This window comes from Myxine glutinosa, chromosome 5, assembly GCF_964187855.1.
Source record: "Myxine glutinosa chromosome 5, kmMyxGlut1.1, whole genome shotgun sequence".
Classification (NCBI taxonomy): Eukaryota; Metazoa; Chordata; class Myxini; order Myxiniformes; family Myxinidae; genus Myxine; species Myxine glutinosa.
The window spans coordinates 93,722,281-93,741,650 of NC_136265.1; the positions used below are offsets into that span (position 1 = coordinate 93,722,281).

The 19,370-nt window shown below is 44.6% G+C and overlaps 1 protein-coding gene across 1 annotated transcript in view; it reads left to right on the forward strand.

The window, feature by feature from the left end:
* The first annotated feature begins 8,729 nt into the window (after positions 1–8,729).
* The window catches only part of LOC144891989 (uncharacterized), a 37,265-nt gene continuing 26,624 nt past the window's right edge, over positions 8,730–19,370 (forward strand). Inside the window, exon 1 of the mRNA XM_078777131.1 lies at positions 8,730–8,908. The gene's annotated coding sequence lies outside the window, so the exon portion shown is untranslated. The remainder of the gene's footprint in view (positions 8,909–19,370) is intronic.

A 19,370-nucleotide genomic window follows, 5' to 3' on the forward strand; every position in this document is an offset into this window, starting at 1 on the left:
ACACGGAGGCATATTGGAGACACGGAGGCATATTGGAGACACGGAGGCATATTGGAGACACGGAGGCATATTGGAGACACGGAGGCATATTGGAGACACGGAGGCATATTGGAGACACGGAGGCATATTGGAGACACTGTGGCATTGCTCTAGTTTCTTAAGAAAGACAACATGCGATCAGAAATGTCCACTTCCTATTGCGAGCAAAAGGGACACTCAGTTTAATATTCATTCGAGGGACGGTGAACCCAAATGATGAATTCACTGTCTGCGAAAAAACCAGGATGGCAGTTTATACGTGGAACGAAGATTGAACCTGGCTAAATATGTCAAATATATACTTGTAAGTATCTTGCCAGTCCAGTCCTTCAATACAATTAATCATCAACAAATGATTTTTCCAAACCCACTCCTGGGCTTCTCTCCACTGACCTACTCTTTTGCTCCTTTCTACTCCCCTTATCATATGGCCACATGTTTTGGCCGAAGCATTTGTCAATCTGTTAACCTGCCACACTCAGTTATTTAATTTTCCGTTGGGGTTGTCTTTCAAGAAACCCCAAAAAAATTGTATGAAAATTGCCAATAAGAACAGGTTGGGGAAAAACTTCCTTATTTTGCCTTCTCGACATTTTTCTTACCTTCTCGATTTTGATGGTTGCGATTTTGGGTGGTGGTGAAATTCCCACTGAAGATGGGGTCGGGTAGGAAGCATCTTGTAACATAGAGTAAGTTTATACAGAATGTTATGCTTTGATATCGCAATGTTTCGACACAACGCTATTCCCATGGGGAAACGTTTTATTTTCTCTCTTCAAGGAAGATCTCAAATCAGTGATTTTAATGCTTTATTTATTTAAAGAGTGTGGAACCAGCTGTGCATGTGATACGAGATGCCTGCATTTAATAAAAGTTACTTTTTCCAGATTTATTTGTGAAAGTTGAAGTGAAAACTGAGCACGACAATGATGTTCACCTGGATCGACCCAAACCAAATGATGCTGAACTTAGACAGGCCCTTAGTACAGGCCCTTAGATGGCAAAGCATCTCTCTTTGGTGGGGTTAGTGAAATGTGAAAAATGTTTGGCATGGGTAATCTAAGGTTAGATGCAAATTTAAGGGTGAATTTTGAAATGGCATGGTGGTCACTGACAGTTGTGACACCATTATTGATCCAGGTGTGTCGACCAAAGTGTTGGAGGCTGTGATGAAATTGATAGGGTAGCAGGACACAGCTTTCAACTGGTTGCGGGGGCGACTGTGCCGATATTTGGGACGCGGGATCATGGGGATGTAGTTGTGTAGCCTGGGGGTCAACGTGGTGCTGTGGGTGTCCGAGGTGTGTGGACCATGTCTTCTGGGTGGGTCTCCTGGTGGAGCATGGCTGTCGACTGGACCTTGGAGTGGTCAAGTGTGGGTGGGCACTGGGGGGCTGCAGTTCTGTGGACTGGGGGATGAGGGCGGCGTAGGTGACGTGAGGGGAATGCCACGCACTGCGACCGTCTCCCCCAGGGCCGAGGTTGTGCGCGCGGTAGTGTTTGTGGCAGCAGGTGCTCACCACATTGGCCAGCTGGGGCTGGTGCAGCTGTGTTCCTCGCGGGGGGGCCGAAGGATGGATGGTGGGTCGCACCCTTATGGACACTCATGGGCCATGTTGGCGTTTCGACTGCTCGGCTTGTCCCAATGACCCTTGCACGGTAGAGGTGCGGAGCTGTCGTAGCCACAGGTATTTGTGTAGTGATAATCACCGTTGGATGCGGATCCACATGCCTGCCAGTGTAGTGGGGACAAAAGTGAAATTTGGAAGAATTTGGTAGGCCCAATGGGATAAATTTTGGGATTTTGAGGGTGGATGGCACCTTTGGACTTGGCCAACCGGAAGTTTCCTGTACATCAAGGTAGGGGTGAGTGTTTGAGATGTACTGTCCCAGGCTTCAGGACTTGCTTGTTAAATTGGGGACATGTAATTTGGAGTTGGGGGGCGGGTGAGAGTGATGACATGGCTGGTGAGGGGGATGGAATGGGTGCCACACAGAGTCTTGTTGGTGGCGTTTGTGTTAGTGTTGTGGTTATGTGTTTTTATGTGGTCGTGGAGAATGGAAAAACGGATGAGTGATGATTATTGAGTTTTGACATGTGCTCTTGGAAATATGTGGTTAAATGTGAATGGGGATTTCACAAAGGCAGGCCATGGCACATCTTTTTGTAACATCTTCTATGGGAATGTGTTGAGGAATTGAATGGCAGCGGGGGAGGAAATGTGTTTTGGGATCTTGTGGGTGGGGAAGGTGTGTGTGTCCGCAGGTACAGATCAGGCTCTGACGAGCGATGCCTGCGGCCCCCCTCTGCGGCAATTACCCCTGGCAGCCAGTGGTATCTGGAAATTGGAGCTCGTCGGTGGAGGGTCTGGTTGGGCGCCATGGGGTAAAGGAGACCGGCGACCAGTGGAGCTGCGCGGAAGCAGGAGGCAACGGAGCCTGGTGTGTGGAGACCCTCACCGGCGGGGTAATGGCGGAAAGGGCTGTTGGGCTGCCACGGGGCCAAGAAGGAAAGGGGGAGTGGGGGGGGGGGCAATGAACTTGTAAGTCCATTGACTTGTTTTGGGGTTGCGGGCACCACAGCCTGAAGCACCCCCACCATCTTGCTGTGCGGTACCTCCCCGCTGCCTAGTAGAAATGATGCACACACATGTATAGGACATCAATGCCATGGTCCTGCAGGGGGGTGTATTAAGTACGTGCTTGTAATGATTTTGTGTGTGATGACTATGGAACGAGTATGAGTGGATAAGGGGTTGTGTTGAATGAATGAGGGCGAAATCCACCGAGGCATGTCACTCACCGGTAACACCTGGACCGGTCCCGTGGAAATTTAGGGGTGCATTGAGATGGCCCCACAGGTAAGGTTGTGTCTTGTGGTATCTTGTGGGGGGGGGGGGGGGGGGAGGTCTGTGTTATGTCGATAGGGTAAAGCAATATCTAGAGCCAGGTAGATCTTTATAGGTAACATGCTTCGTCTGTCACGATAGGGAATCTACCTGTAATAAGTTCTGTGTTTTAGTCCGGTTTGTCGGGTAAGAGTATGTTGTAAAAATCAGATCTACAACATTGTCCCAATAGTAGGTTTAATTCAGAATCGATCTCTAGTAACACCTGTAAGAAATCAGCAAGAGTAATATCAGTATACCATTATTATAGAAGTAATAATAAATCGGCAATTGATACAAGCAACAAGCAAGCTTGGAACATCTAGCAATACACACCATTCGTATATGCACTACCACACAGGATAAATGTCACAGGAATGAATCGGAGCGATGTCCGTCCGAGTTTTTAAGGAAGCCCCTCAGTGGTCGGAGCCAGCATAGCACCTGGGTTCAACTTAGACACAATTTCATTGCAGAGTATTCCTGTGAACATACCAGGATGTTCGTGTGCTAGGTAGTTAGGGATTAAAGATAACAGCCACTGTGTGTCAAACCTGGTAGTCAAAATGTTCACCTGGATCGAGCCAAACCAAATGATGCTGAAGCTTCTTTCCTCAAGAACCATCCCCATGAAGGTTTCTGTCAATGCCTATACAATATACATTTTGATTCAAACAGTTTGATGATGAACTCTGGTGTTCAGAAAAAAACACGACGTTATGATTTAATTGCTTTAAGAAATAACCACATGGTAAATCAATTTCTCAAACATAAATTATTCCCTTCATTATTATATAAAATATTAAAACCAACAATAACATACCTTGTTGTATCCTATTATTCTTAATTTGAACAATTATCATTTCTGATGGAGCTTTAATTGCACACTTTTTATTGATTTATTTTACTTGTTTATACATGATCTCTGTTTGTGCAAACGTCAGGTGACAAAGGTAAAAACAACTTTAGTATCACGTTAATTATTCCTTCGGATTTGTTCACCTTTCAGTGTGACAAACTATTCACACAATATGTATGTGTTGCATATGTAAGAGATGTTCGTCTTCATTGCCATGCTGTTTTTGTCAAAAAACCACCATTCCTGACAACCCATTTTGTGTCCCTTCCTTTGTTTTGTTTCAATCTTCTCTTTTAAAGCACGCCAAACTTTGCAGCACGAGTCTGGTGGGAAATTGAGATGGGTTCTGTTCAAAGCACCCAATTTATCTTAGAAATCTTGTGGAGTAACCGTTCGACATTGCGACATTGTCGATACATTCGAGCAGCCCCGTCTCTAAGCCTGTTACATGCTCCTCCCCAAACCCCAGCCACAGTGTACCTCCGAGCCTCGAAAGGAGTCATGGCAGAAAGATGTGCTATTATGTGTGTGTCCCAATGACCAATGGTAGAACCACACCAAGCAATTGATACAAAACCAATTATTGTATTCATACTCGCATAATAATAATACTTAACGCAAGTACAAGGAAACTCTCACTTGCACATCACAAACCATACAATTCTTATGATGGTACCACCAATATTTCCTTAACCAATAACTCACAGTACTCTAACGTGAGCGAACTGTAACATTCCCCAAAGTCACGGTGTCACGACACAAGGCCAAAGTCGATCCCCGCTCTGGCGATCACACGAAAAGGTCGTACTGAGACCTGAACCCAGGTCGGCCGACAGTCAAAGCTGCAGAAGAGCCGCTTGGTGAGAGGTCGGTTCGGTAATGGTTCACACAAAAGGTGAATGGAAACTCACACCTTCCGTTCACCCGACAATGAAGCTGACATGAACAATCAGCGGTTCCCACGCTGAGGTCGCTCCGGGAAAACCCACGACACACACGTGGAACAGGGCAAATGGCTGGTGCGAAGTGAAATGGCAGACCGGCCGATAATGGAGGCATCAGCTTGCTCTCCAACGATTATTCACTCTCTTAACCAAAACCCGTCATAAACACTTAGACAGGCCCTTAGTACAACATTAGATAATTCCCTTCCCTGACAAGGACTTCAGAAGAGAACAGGCAAGAGGCCAGTTCGGGGCACCGCCGCATGGGCCACAGCCAGCTACACCTCCGGCAGGCCTAGCAGCATAGAGTGCCACGAGCTATCACCACGCTACAGACGGGCCTGTGATTGCTCGGCGCGGTGGGCGCGAACCTCCAGCCAACAAGTGCGGGAGGCACGAAGCTGGAAGGTTCAGTGGAAGGCGCTGGTTGGTGGCTCGCCAAGGCTGACGTCACTGCCGCAAGGTGATATCAGGGCGCGCCGAACGACATTTTCAGTCTTAGACATCCAGCAGTTCTCTCTGGCTCTTGCAGCACGTCCCTCTTGCTCGACTTCTAGCTTTTGGGTTCTTCGCTGCCTCTTGCACATCCAGTTCTCTCTTGCGCAGCACGTCCCTCTGGCCCTCTTGCACATCGAGTCTCTCTTGCGCAGCACATCCCTCTGGCCCTCTTGCACATCCAGCTCGAACCCTTGTGCTTTCTGGCTGTCTTGTGCTCTCTGCACTTCCCTGCTTGGTCTTGGGAGGTCCCTGGTGGTCGTTGGCTCGCCAACTGCGTGGTGCTCGGAGCGGTGCTCAGTGCTTTGGAGCTTAGAGTGGTGCACGGATCTCGTGGGCGGTCGACGAGGAGCCTGAGGTGGGCGTTGGCTCGGGCCTTCGCGGTGCTTTGGAGCTTGGAGCCAAGTGGGGACGACAGACCACAGACAGATAAGGACGCACCACAGAACATTACACGACGAGACATTTCCTTTTGTAATCCATTCCTGTGTGGCGTATTTGAAGTGCGGTGTGTGGGATCCCAAATTAGGACTTTTATTTGATTGCCGTCGCGTTTCATTGTTATCGGGTGCCGGGAATAAACGTGTTTATTTTTGTACATTAAATCTTGTGGTTGTTCGGTTCATTAATTCCCTGCAGGATCGAAGCCGCGGTCGGCGCGCTCCAGGTAAGCGCTTTTACCACAGCTTCCATTTTCCTTCTCCCTCCCGCGTTTTATAGCCGAATCCATGTTTGGTCGTCGCCTCAAGTAAATCCGTTCTGGTCCATCCGCGAGCCCTGTTGTTAACCGAAGGGTCCGCGTGACAACCAGTTGTAATCATCAGCAAGGTCATGGGATCCATCATCGTGGTTGATGTGAAATATTTCCTTTTCTCCATCAACCTCATCTCAGATCACCAATTTGGTTTCAGAGCAGGTCACTCCACCTTGGACATGATGCTTCAACTCACCTAACAATGGATGGAGGTTTAACATCAGACATGAGATTTGGGATGTTTCCCAAAAATAGCCATGTATTCATTTTAATTTAGGAAATATGCAATCGTGAGAGTTTCGTCTTTGTACATACACACACATATATACATACTGTCCTGTCAACCCAGCGGGTAAAACCACTGGGTGACGAATAGCCTTAACGATTCCGAGGCTCGTAGCCGAATTTGGCAGTTGGCTCATTGTGCATGGGTGAAGGCACAAAAGCACTTACCTGGATGGAAGCCACACGGGTTTATTCCCGGACCCACAAACAAATAAACACACACGACAAATGAGAACAAGAAAGAGCAATCAAAGGTTGCAAACCCTCGCCAGGATGTATTTTCAGTGGTTTTTAAGGCTTTTGTGTTAAAACAAATATGGCGGCCAAACCATGTGACTGATGACGTCATCATTATTTTTTCTCTCCACTGATTTATTCCTAGATTATGCTCAATAATTTTCACCTTGATCAATGAGGTTTTGTACTTGTCAAATTATGATGTCATAATGGAGGCACCAATGACATCTTCATTAACAGATGTTATTCCACATGGAGAGTTCTTTACAATGAGCCATGTCTCAATTTTTTCTATTCAGCACTTTCGGAGATATAGAGGTGCAAAGTTTTTCGGTTCTTCCAAGATGGCGGCCGAACCACGTGACCTATGACGTCATAATTATCATTTAAAAATTATACAGGTGGAGTTGCACCGATGGTGAAAAATTCCTGTCAATCGAACAAACGGTTGCAGAGAAAATCATATTTATTCTGTGCGGACAAACAAACAGACAAACAAATGAAAAATCACTTGTAGAGCGACACTTGGCAAAACAGAACAAAGCAGAATGGCACTCAGTAGAGAATCCTTTTGACCTCACAAATAATTAGTGGTTGAATTCTGTGACCTGATATGCAAATCGCCTTCAAAGTTTAAGTTAATCTGATGAAAATTGACAATTTTAGAAATTTGGCCTATGTTGACCTTTTGGCCGATGTTGACCTCAAAAATAGTTGGTGGTTGGTTTCAGTAAACTGATATGTAAATCCTATTCAGATTTCAAGTCAATCGGATAAAAATTGAGGATTTTAGAAATTTGAAAAAAGTGGTTGACCTTTGGCCTGTGTTGACCTTTTGACCTCAGAAATATATAGGATTTTATCGGACCACAAACTCCACCATTTGGTGAAGTTTTGTGAAGATCGGTTTCAAATTGTGACCTATAGGCAAGTATAAGTGAGCGGACTGACAAACACACAAACACACAAACCGGAGTGATCAACATACTTGCAAAAACAGACAAACGGACTCAAATGCACTACCCTCTCCTCAGGTGAAGGTAACTACAACGACACTCAGTGGAGAGCATACCTCCGCCTGGTTGGCCATATCACTCAATGGTGAAGAATCACTTTAAAATTCTACGAGTCGGATCTGGATCTTCACCAAAATTTAATCGACTCTTCCTTGTCACATACGCTACATGTTTGCCAAATTTCGTCCGAATCCGTCCACAACTATTTGAGATATTTTGTTCACAAACGGACAGACAGATCAAAAATCACTCATAGAGCGACACTTGGCAAAACAGAACAAAGTGGAATGGCACTCAGTAGAGCATCCTTTTGACCTCAAAAATAGTTGGTGGTTGAATTCAGTTAGCTGATATGAAAATCCTATTCAAATTTCAAGTCAATCGGATGAAAATTGAGGCTTTTAGAAATTTGAAAAAAGCGGTTGACCTTGGGCCTATGTTGACCTTTTGACCGATGCTGATCTCAAAAATAGTTGTTGGTTGAATTCAGTTCGCCGATATGTAAGTCCTATTCAAATTTCAAGTCAATCGGATGAAGATTGAGGCTTTTAGGAATTTGAAAAAAGTGGTTGACCTTTGGCCTATGTTGACCTTTTGACCTTTTGACCTCAAATATATAGGATTTTGTCGGACCACGAACTCTACCATTTGGTGAAGTTTCGTGATGATCGGTTTCAAATTGTGACCTGTAGGCAAGTATAAGTGAGCGGACAGACAAACACACACGCACACACACACACACACACACACACACACACACACACACACACACACACACACACACACACACACACACACTGGAGTTTAAAAAAATATTTTTTTCCCGCCAAGTAGCAAACAGCCAGAAAGACAGGAGTGAAAACAAAACCTCCATGCACCTTCGGTGGCGGAGGTTATTAGATCCCTTCAGCTGTTCTCAAGTTATAGACCTTTTACAGACTTTGACCTTTGACCTCTTGACCCCAAATTCTAACCACTTAATCTTTACATCATGATACATATGCTATGAGGTGCACCCTCTGGTGGTTGAATCCTCGGTCTCGTTTCCTCGACTCTCCCTGAGAGACCGGGCAGCTCTTTGTCGGCTCAGACTCGGACATTGCGCTCTAAACTCCCATTCACACAGGAGAGGGTGTCATCGACAGGATTTTCCGAGCGGTGTAAGAGCCGCGAAATTTTTGATTTGATATGTGGTGTATATAGAGCCTCACTGATCCATAAACGGCATAATGGCTTAAAGGAAGAGGAAGAAGATGTGCCTGTGTATGCATCAGGCGGGGAACCAGTTCCTGGGCAACGAAAGAAACATTCTGCGAAGCGAGTTTGAGTCGGGGAAGAGTTGTGGAGATTTCGGGATTGAAACATCTTTGTGAGGAGCACTAAAGCTCGTGGTAGGTGATAACGCGTTTCTTAACTTGATATCAGCGATCGACAAGGGTAAGCGCGTCACTTGGTCCGCGATGTCCGTATGTGTTCGGACCACAACGTGATCTGTGTGGGCTTTTGTCATTTGAAGGTCCAATGTAACACACTAGTGCCAGTGGCCCAGTGTGGGCTATAATCATTGAGAGGGCTCATGTAACACACTCGTGGCCCATTGTGTGCTTTAATCATTGAGAGGTCTCATGTAACACACTAGTGGCCCAGTGTGAGATTTTGTCATTTGGAGGTTCCATGTAACACACTTGTTGCCCAATGGGGGTTTTTAGTCATTGGAGGCCCCATGTAACACACTCGTGGCCCAGTGTGTGCTTTAATCATTGAGAGGTCTCATGTAACACACTAGTGGCCCAGTGTGGGCTTTCATCATTTGGAGGTCCCATGTAACACACTAGCAGCACAGTGGGGTTTTCGTCATTTAGAGGTCTCATGTAACACACAAGTGGCTGAGTGGGGGCTTTCGTCAGTTGGAGCTCCTGTGTAACGCACTTGTGGCCCAATGGGGGTTTTCGTCATTTGCAGGTCTCATTTAACACACCACTGGCCCAGTGTGGGCTTTAGTCATTTATAGGTCTCATGTAACACACTAGTGGCACAGTGGGGACTTTCGTCATTTGGAGGTCCTGTGTAACACACTAATACCCAGTGTGGGCTTTATGCATTTGGAGGTCCCGTGTAACAAGCTAGTGGCGCAGTGGGGACATTAGCCATGTGGAGGTCCCGTGTAACACAAGAGTGGCGCAGTGGGGGCTTTAGTCATTTTGGAGGTCTCATGTGACAAACTAGTGGCCCAGCTTCTTCTTCTTCATCTGGTGTATTTAAAGCAGTGTTTGTGTCTGTGGGTGGGTCATAAGCTTCGCCCATTCTGCATGCCACGCCTTCCCTCCTCTCCCCAATGTCACAAGCACCGCCTTTTAACCAAACCACGCCTTTCTCTCCAACAGCCCAGAAACCCATTCACCAGTCGCCACACAAAGCGACGTCACATTTTGAGACGTCAAACGTTGTTGCTTTCTGGTCTCCTGGACGCAGTGACTCGATTTTTGCTCACCAGAACTTGAGGCATTGAAATGACTGTTACAAGCAAAATGATATCCCATGTTTGCTTCCGTGTGAGCTACGTAAGAACAATATGAAAGCTGGTTCCGAACCCTGAGCAAGGCACGCAGTGTCTCACACCTCCGCATAATAGAGGCAACATTTATCAAGTCAAACGATCCTATACTTTGTCGACAAAAGGAATCTGTGCGCACATTATATTTGTTTTGACCATGTTAACTCCGTGGATGAAAATAGGTGAATCGTCGACAGAGGATCCATCCTCCTATCCTATTGGTTACTAGCCTGGTGTTAGCTTAACGGTTAGGGTGCTGGCTTGGGATCCCAGGATCCTGAGTTCGAATCCCAGTCGATCGTTGAATTAACACCAGGAGGTTGACTCAGCCTGTCATCCTTCTGAGGTTGGAAAATTGAGTACCAGCTCACTGGTAATTGGGGCACTGCATCAGCACTCACAAACGTGCTTCCAGAGAAATGATGAAACCAGCAGCCCCAGGCTGCATATGACCGGACAACAACAGCATTGGTTACTGGGTGTCTCGTGTATCAACCAATGGGAATTGAGCATATTGTCTCATAAGTGTCGTTATATAGATTATATCTGTGTGGTTAACCATACTTTTTATACAAGATTTATCCAGATGGTCTGATTGTAAACAAGAGTGGTGATGATTGTACTGTTGTTGTATATCTGGATGTGTTCGTTCGAGTTGGACAGAATGGCTTCAATACAAGTGTGTATGATAAAGTTGATGATTTTAGTTTCCCTGTAGTCTTGTACACCTTTCCAGGTAGCAATGTACCAATTAAAATGGGTTACAATGTCTTTTCATCTCAGTTACTTAGATTTGCAAGAATTTGTTCAGTGAAGGATGATTTTGCGGAATGTGCTGAGAAGGTGTTTTCCATCATGTTAAATAGAGGATATTTGGGTGATTGTCTGTAGACTCCATCGTCACCTTTTGTTTAAGTTTGGGGATATTTGGGTGATTGTTTGATCAGGTCTTGTGAGAACGTCTGTTGACTCCATCGTCGCCTTTTGTTTAAGTTTGGGGATATTTGGGTGATTGTCTGTAGACTCCATCGTCACCTTTGGTTTAAGTTTGGGGATATTTGGGTGATTGTTTGATCAGGTCTTGTGAGAACGTCTGTTGACTCCATCGTCGCCTTTTGTTTAAGTTTGGGGATATTTGGGTGATTGTTTGATCAGGTCTTGTGAGAACGTCTGTTGACTCCATCGTCGCCTTTTGTTTAAGTTTGGGGATATTTGGGTGATTGTCTGTAGACTCCATCGTCACCTTTGGTTTAAGTTTGGGGATATTTGGGTGATTGTTTGATCAGGTCTTGTGAGAACGTCTGTTGACTCCATCGTCGCCTTTTGTTTAAGTTTGGGGATATTTGGGTGATTGTTTGATCAGGTCTTGTGAGAACGTCTGTTGACTCCATCGTCGCCTTTTGTTTAAGTTTGGGGATATTTGGGTGATTGTTTGATCAGGTCTTGTGAGAACGTCTGTTGACTCCATCGTCGCCTTTTGTTTAAGTTTGGGGATATTTGGGTGATCGTCTGTAGACTCCATCGTCACCTTTGGTTTAAGTTTGGGGATATTTGGGTGATTGTTTGATCAGGTCTTGTGAGTACGTCTGTCAACTCCATCATCACCTTTTGTTTAAGTTTGGGGATATTTGGGTGATTGTTTGATCAGGTCTTGTGAGAGCATCTGTGGACTCCATCACCTTTTGTTTAACTTTGGGGATATTTGGGTGATTGTTTGATCAGGTCCTGTGAGAATATTTTTAGACTCCATCGTCACCTTTTGTTTAAGTTTGGGGATATTTGGGTGATTGTCTGTGGACTCCATCGTCACCTTTTGTTTAAGTTTTTGGATATTTGGGTGATTGTTTGATCAGGTCTTGTGAGAACGTCTGTTTACTCCATCATCACCTTTTGTTTAAGCTTGGGGATATTTAGGTGATTGTTTGATCAGGTCTTGTGAGAACGTCTGTGGACTCCATCGTCACCTTTTGTTTAAGTTTGGGGATATTCTGGTGATTGTTTGATCAGATCTTGTGAGAACATCTGTGGACTCCATCGTAACCTTTTGTTTAAGTTTGGGGATATTTGGGTGATTGTCTGTTTACTCCATCGTCACCTTTTGTTTTATGTTTGGGGATATTTGGGTGATTGTTTGATCAGGTCTTGTGAGAACGTCTGTAGACTCCATCACATTTTGTTTAAGTTTGGGGATATTTGGTTGATTGTTTGATCAGGTCCTGTGAGAACGTCTGTTGACTCCATCGTCGCTTTTTGTTTAAGTTTGGGGATATTTGGGTGATTGTCTGCAGACTCCATCGTCACCTTTGGTTTAAGTTTGGGGATATTTGGGTGATTGTCTGTGGACTCCATCGTCACCTTTTGTTTAAGTTTTTGGATATTTGGGTGATTGTTTGATCAGGTCTTGTGAGAACGTCTGTTTACTCCATCGTCACCTTTTGTTTAAGTTTGGGGATATTCGGGGGGATTGTTTGATCAGGTCCTGTGAGAATATTTTTAGACTCCATCGTCACCTTTTGTTTAAGTTTGGGGATATTCGGGGGGATTGTTTGATCAGGTCTTGTGAGAACATCTGTGGACTCCATCGTCACCTTTTGTTTAAGTTTGGGGATATTTGGGTGATTGTTTGATCAGGTCTTGTGAGAACATCTGTGGACTCCATCGTCACCTTTTGTTTAAGTTTGGGGATATTCGGGGGGATTGTTTGATCAGGTCTTGTGAGAACATCTGTGGACTCCATCATCACCTTTTATTTAACTTTGGGGATATTTGGGTGATTGTTTGATCAGGTCTTGTGAGAATGTATTTAGACTCCATCGTCACCTTTTGTTTAAGTTTGGGGATATTTGTCTGATTGTTTGATCAGGTCTTGTGAGAACGTCTGTGGACTCCATCATCACCTTTTATTTAACTTTGGGGATATTTGGGTGATTGTTTGATCAGGTCTTGTGAGAACATCTGTGGACTCCATCATCACCTTTTGTTTAAGTTTGGGGATATTTGGGTGATTGATTGTCTGTTTACTCCATCGTCACCTTTTGTTTAAGTTTGGGGATATTTGGGTGATTGTTTCATCAGGTCTTGTGAGAACGTCTGTAGACTCCATCATCACCTTTTGTTTAAGTTTGGGGATATTTGGGTGATTGTTTGATCAGGTCTTGTGAGAACATCTGTGGACTCCATCATCACCTTTTGTTTAAGTTTGGGGATATTTGGGTGATTGATTGTCTGTTTACTCCATCGTAACCTTTTGTTTAAGTTTGGGGATATTCTGGTGATTGTTTGATCAGGTCCTGTGAGAATATTTTTAGACTCCATCGTCACCTTTTGTTTAAGTTTGGGGATATTTGTCTGATTGTTTGATCAGGTCTTGTGAGAACGTCTGTGGACTCCATCATCACCTTTTATTTAACTTTGGGGATATTTGGGTGATTGTTTGATCAGGTCTTGTGAGAACATCTGTGGACTCCATCATCACCTTTTGTTTAAGTTTGGGGATATTTGGGTGATTGATTGTCTGTTTACTCCATCGTCACCTTTTGTTTAAGTTTGGGGATATTTGGGTGATTGTTTCATCAGGTCTTGTGAGAACGTCTGTAGACTCCATCATCACCTTTTGTTTAAGTTTGGGGATATTTGGGTGATTGTTTGATCAGGTCTTGTGAGAACATCTGTGGACTCCATCATCACCTTTTGTTTAAGTTTGGGGATATTTGGGTGATTGATTGTCTGTTTACTCCATCGTCACCTTTTGTTTAAGTTTGGGGATATTTGTGTGATTGTTTGATCAGATCTTGTGAGAACATCTGTGGACTCCATCGTCACCTTTTGTTTAAGTTTGGTTGGTTTTCATGTAAAGTTCCCATTGCATTTCATTTGATATTATAATATTTAATTAATTGTTTTAGTGAAGTCAATTATTTAATTTTTTATTTTTATTTTTTAATTTGGTGTAGTTAATTATTTACTATCTTTAGTTATAGATAGTATTAAAAAATGTCGGTGTTTAATTTTAAATATTATTTATAAAATAAATTGTAAATAAGCATTGAAATAATTTGTTGGTGGTTGCTAGGATACGCAGTGCAGCATGGTAAAATCGGTTATAAATGACAGTTTTGAATAATAGTTTGAGTGAAAGTTGAATAATAGTTTGAGTGGCAGAAAAAAAAAAAACCACCTTTAGAGGCCATTTTTCCCCGCAAGCAGGGGTTGGCCTTTTTCGGGAACTGTGGTTGTTGTTGTTTTTCGGTCCCCTTTTTGAAGCAATGTTTTACGGCCGGATGCCCTTCCTGACGCCAACCCTTTTTGCCGCCTTTAACGACAAGCAGGGAATTACCAGTGAACTGGTACTCAATTTGCCGACCTCGGAAGGAATGACAGGCTGAGTCAACCCCCCTGGCGTTAATTCAGCGATTGACCGGGATTACGAACCCAGGATCCTAGGATCCTAAGGCGGCACCCTAGCCGCTAGCCCAACACCAGGGATAATAGTTTGAGTGGAAGTTGAATAATAGTTTGAGTGAAAGTTGAATAATAGTTTGAGTGAAAGTTGAATAATAGTTTGAATGAAAGTTGAATAATAGTTTGAGTGAAAGTTGAATAATAGTTTGAGTGCAAGTTGAATAATAGTTTGAGTGAAAGTTGAATAATAGTTTGAGTGAAAGTTGAATAATAGTTTGAGTGAAAGTTGAATAATAGTTTGAGTGAAAGTTGAATAATAGTTTGAGTGAAAGTTGAATAATAGTTTGAGTGGAAGTTGAATAATAGTTTGAGTGAAAGTTGAATCATAATTTGAGTGGAAGTTGAATAATAGTTTGAGTGAAAGTTGAATAATAGTTTGAGTGAAAGTTGAATAATAGTTTGAGTGAAAGTTGAATAATAGTTTGAGTGAAAGTTGAATAATAGTTTGAGTGAAAGTTGAATAATAGTTTGAGTGAAAGTTGAATAATAGTTTGAGTGAAAGTTGAATAATAGTTTGAGTGGAAGTTGAATAATAGTTTGAGTGAAAGTTGAATGATAGTTTGAGTAAAATAAAAACCACCTTTAGAGGCCATTTTTCCCCGCACAGCGGGGGTTGGCCTTTTTCGGGAACCATGGTTGTTGTTGTTTTTTGTCCCCTTTTTGAAGCAATGTTTTACGGCCGGATGCCCTTCCTGACGCCAACCCTTTTTGCCGCCTTTAACGACAAACAGGGAATTACCAGTGAACTGGTACTCAATTAGCCGACCTCGGAAGGATGACAGGCTGAGTCAACCCCCCTGGCGTTAATTCAGCGATCGACCGGGATTCGAACCCAGGATCCTAGGATCCTAAGCCGGCATCCTAGCCGCTAGCCCAACACCAACACCAGTTTGAGTGGAAGTTGAATAATAGTTTGAGTGGAAGTTGAATAATAGTTTGATTGAAAGTTGAATAATAGTTTGAGTGAAAGTTGAATAATAGTTTGAGTGAAAGTTGAATAATAGTTTGAGTGGAAGTTGAATAATAGTGTTATGGACCGCGGATAAGATGTTGGTTTTGCCGAGCGGAGGCCCCGCGGCCCTAACAGTTACCCCGACTAACCCCAAATCCCGAACGTTGGCCGGATCGCGCCACAGATATTCAATATGGAAAAGACAAAAGCGACACGGATGTGAAGAAGAAGAAGACGAATAGGTTGGCAATACTACTAAATTTATTCCTATTATTTACACGCTCAAAAGTAACCAAGGAAGAAGGAAAGATAATAAAATAATTTACAGAAGATATTAGAGACACAGTGCAAATTCCTAGCTTATACAAACTTAATTAAATACCCAAGGACAGAACAAACAAAACGAACTCACGTACACAAGAAGGATGGAATCGTTGGAATAAATGCTGGAAGGAGGAATGGGAAGGTTTAGCTGGGGCAGATGGTTCGGCTTGATCCCGCACGGGACGTCGGGCTGGACGTCGACGGCCACCGATGCCTCCGCAATCTGGTTCCCGCGGGGTAACGGGTCGACGCTGCCTGGTGGAGTCAACGCTGCTTGTGTAACCCAAAGCTGCTGGTTCTCTGGCTCAACTCTTTCTTGGCACGTCTCTCTGCCCAACCACTCTTTCTCTCTTGGTGTAACTTCTGCGAGCAAGGTGACGAATAGCAGGCTTTGTGATTCCCTGGATGTTCTCTCTCTCGGTCCAACTACTCCACGCAACCACCGACAACCCAACTACCTTGCTTCTTGCGTGCGTGCTTTTATAGCGCCCCCGGCGATCAAGCTGCCGGCCTTTTGGACACACCCCTTGGTGAGCTTGCTTCGGCCCTGATTGGTGGGCACAGGCCTCTGGCTCCGCCCTTGATGACCATGGGCGGGCACGCCCTTCTTCCCCGAGCTGAGCACATGTTCAATGGTGGTTTTGGAGGGGATGTAATTGGCAATCGAGGCTTGGCAATGACGAAAGGGGAAATGGAGGTTTTGGGAATGGGAATGAAGAATGAAGGGAATCTATCTTATTTCACTCGGTGCAATGGAGTGTTATCTTAATGGAAGACAAGGCCTTACCCTAAGACACATAATAAAGATATAACTATTGAACAGGGGTGTTATGGTGTCCTCCATGTATGCTTTATGGAACTAACTACGGGAACGCCCTTTTGACCTTTATACAACCACAAACGGAGGGAGGAGGGGCGATATTTTCAATAACCTTTTACAACAACAACAACAAAAAAAAAACATTCTCATATCCACAACAATAGTTTGAGTGAAAGTTGAAAAATAGTTTGAGTGAAAGTTGAATAGTAGTTTGAGTGAAAGTTGAATAATAGTTTGAGTGAAAGTTGAATAATAGTTTGAGTGAAAGTTGGATAATAGTTTGAGTGATGGAGGTGCTGTGAAATGGACATGTCTACCCGGTAAAGTATTTATTGCTTGGTATATTGTCGTATAAAGTGATTTATAATTCAAGTTATTAGTTTGTGGTAATACTTTAAATAAATGAAAGTAGTAATTAAATAAGTTTGAATAAGGATATTGCATTGCTGTGTTGACTAACTGTCTGGACACAACTTTTCGGTCGTGGGTCCAATGATGTTGAGTAATCTAGTGATGTGGACCTGCAGTCAGGGTTTGTGGACCCGCCGTTTGGAGGGTTCTGGGCTGAAACGAACGAAACCTCGAGGAAGAACTGTGCCCAGCTGATGATCAGGGCAGTTGGAAAACCAGTCAATTGCTTATAGGTTAAGGTAATAATTTCAAATAAAAAATGGATTTTACAAGTACTTAACATATCTGTGTATGTGTGTTTGTATATGTCCGTGTGTGTGTGTCCGTGTGTGTGTGTGTGTGTGTGTGTGTTTGTTTGTATCGTTAATGTCTGGTTTCCTTTTTGTGACTACTGTGCAGTAATTGGTCTTTATTTTGATGTGATTTCTTGATGCTTCATTTTGTTCGTATTGTTACAGACGCGGTTTTGGATGTTAGTTTACCGAGCGGTTTGGTATGACCGCGTCTGCACAGTTTACCCGATTATACTCGAACGTTGGCCGAGTCGCGCTATGCTAAATCAATTAAGGAAAGGACACAACGGCTGGATTAAATGACACGACACCAGGGGTACAGTTCTCAAGACCTCCGGAGGAGGTTATAATATTTGTATGCGGAACGTTTAGATTACACTGACAAGAGGTACAGCATAGGAAGGTGGGCACTTAATCACGGTCTTATAGTAGCCCCGACAGACCACAGATAAACAGGACAAGACTGACTCACACAGGGATTGATGGCAAGGAAGGGCAGGTAGTCGATGGATAGCACAAGGTGCACCTTGGCTCAGGGACAGGATCCACACGGTCCAGTCCAGATATGCGGGGAGGTATCGTCGCGCTGGGGGTGGCGTCTGTTTCTCCTCGAGCTGGGGGCGCATCTGACGTCACCTCCGGTAAGTGGCTGCGTATATCCAGCGGGGAGTGACACGCCCTCGGCTCGTTAGCTCTGCCCCAGATGGAATCGGCCCGCCGGTTCTTATTGGGTGCGGGGGGGGGGGGGGGGGGGTTACCGGGCTCCGCCCTTGACGAGGAGCTGACAGTCAGCCCCTTCGTGGTAACCCCGTCGGAGCACATGGGCAATGGCGGCTAACCAAGCCGGAGTGAGGACGCACACTCCCCGCGCGCTGTTGTTGTAGTTGTTGTTGTTGTTGTTGTAGTTTCATGAGGAAGATGGGAGGAGGTATGGGGAGGTCCTAAACTCACTACTGGTGCCATACAATCACATTCTGGTGCAACGAAGAGTCAGAATTAATGGAAACGAGTCCTTAACTGACATAGACTACGAATAACTAGCAAGATGTCCTATAGTTGTCTACGTGAGATGCGGTGAACCTGGGCACGACATTTAATGGGGGAAAATGGGGAAGGTCGGTTCTACAGAGTGTTGTTTACAGACAATGGGACTAGGGAATGGGGGATTGGGGATAGTTGGGGAGTATTGGGGAAATAGGGGAATATTTACAAGCGGATATGGATGGAGGCCAAATCCCATATCCGCAACATTGCACCCTTCTCTACCTCGGGGCGTCCCGACCCGATAAATCTTTACCTACTTTAGTGTGGCACTCAGATGTAGTTCCCTCTACTATTAACTCTACCCTGAGTGTGACAGTTTTACAGATATTCACAGATGAGTAAATATGTCCCCCTGCGACGTTGCACCCTTCTCCTCACAGAAACACACCCACAGGATAACCGAATCGCGGAAAGAATTCGCAAACTAAACATACAGCCGGTAGGGAGCATTATTTACACAAGACTACGCTGATATTTACACTACGATCCAGGACCTGTTTTTGGAGGAACACATGCAGATGTTATGCATAGAGAGAGCACGCATGCCAGCATCGATACACCAACCCACGAGTGCTCTGTGGCCTTACGGCCTTTAATAATGTGCAGAGCACCCCATCCAAGCACCAAAAGCACCACCCCATACATACAGTCAGCACCATCCGGTGCACCAAAAAAGTGTTCAACAATCACCGGTGGTGTCGCAGCCGGCCGATGTTCTGCCGCTGGTCTTGCCTTCATGTGGTGCACTTGGCCTTCTGGCTTCTTTCAAAAATAAAGAAAGGCGCCAACCGCGTCCATTTCTGTATTGTGGCCGTCAGGGGGCCAACTAAAAGTGGTTCACCTGTATGGCATAGGTGCCACGTTGACCCATAGGTCCATCCACGGGTGGTGCTTGCCCGCAAGAGAACTGCGGTCCATGGTGGGCGGCCACAAAAATTGCGGTCCATATGGTGTATCGATCCCGGCAGCAAGCAGCGAAAGTGCAGGCCCACAA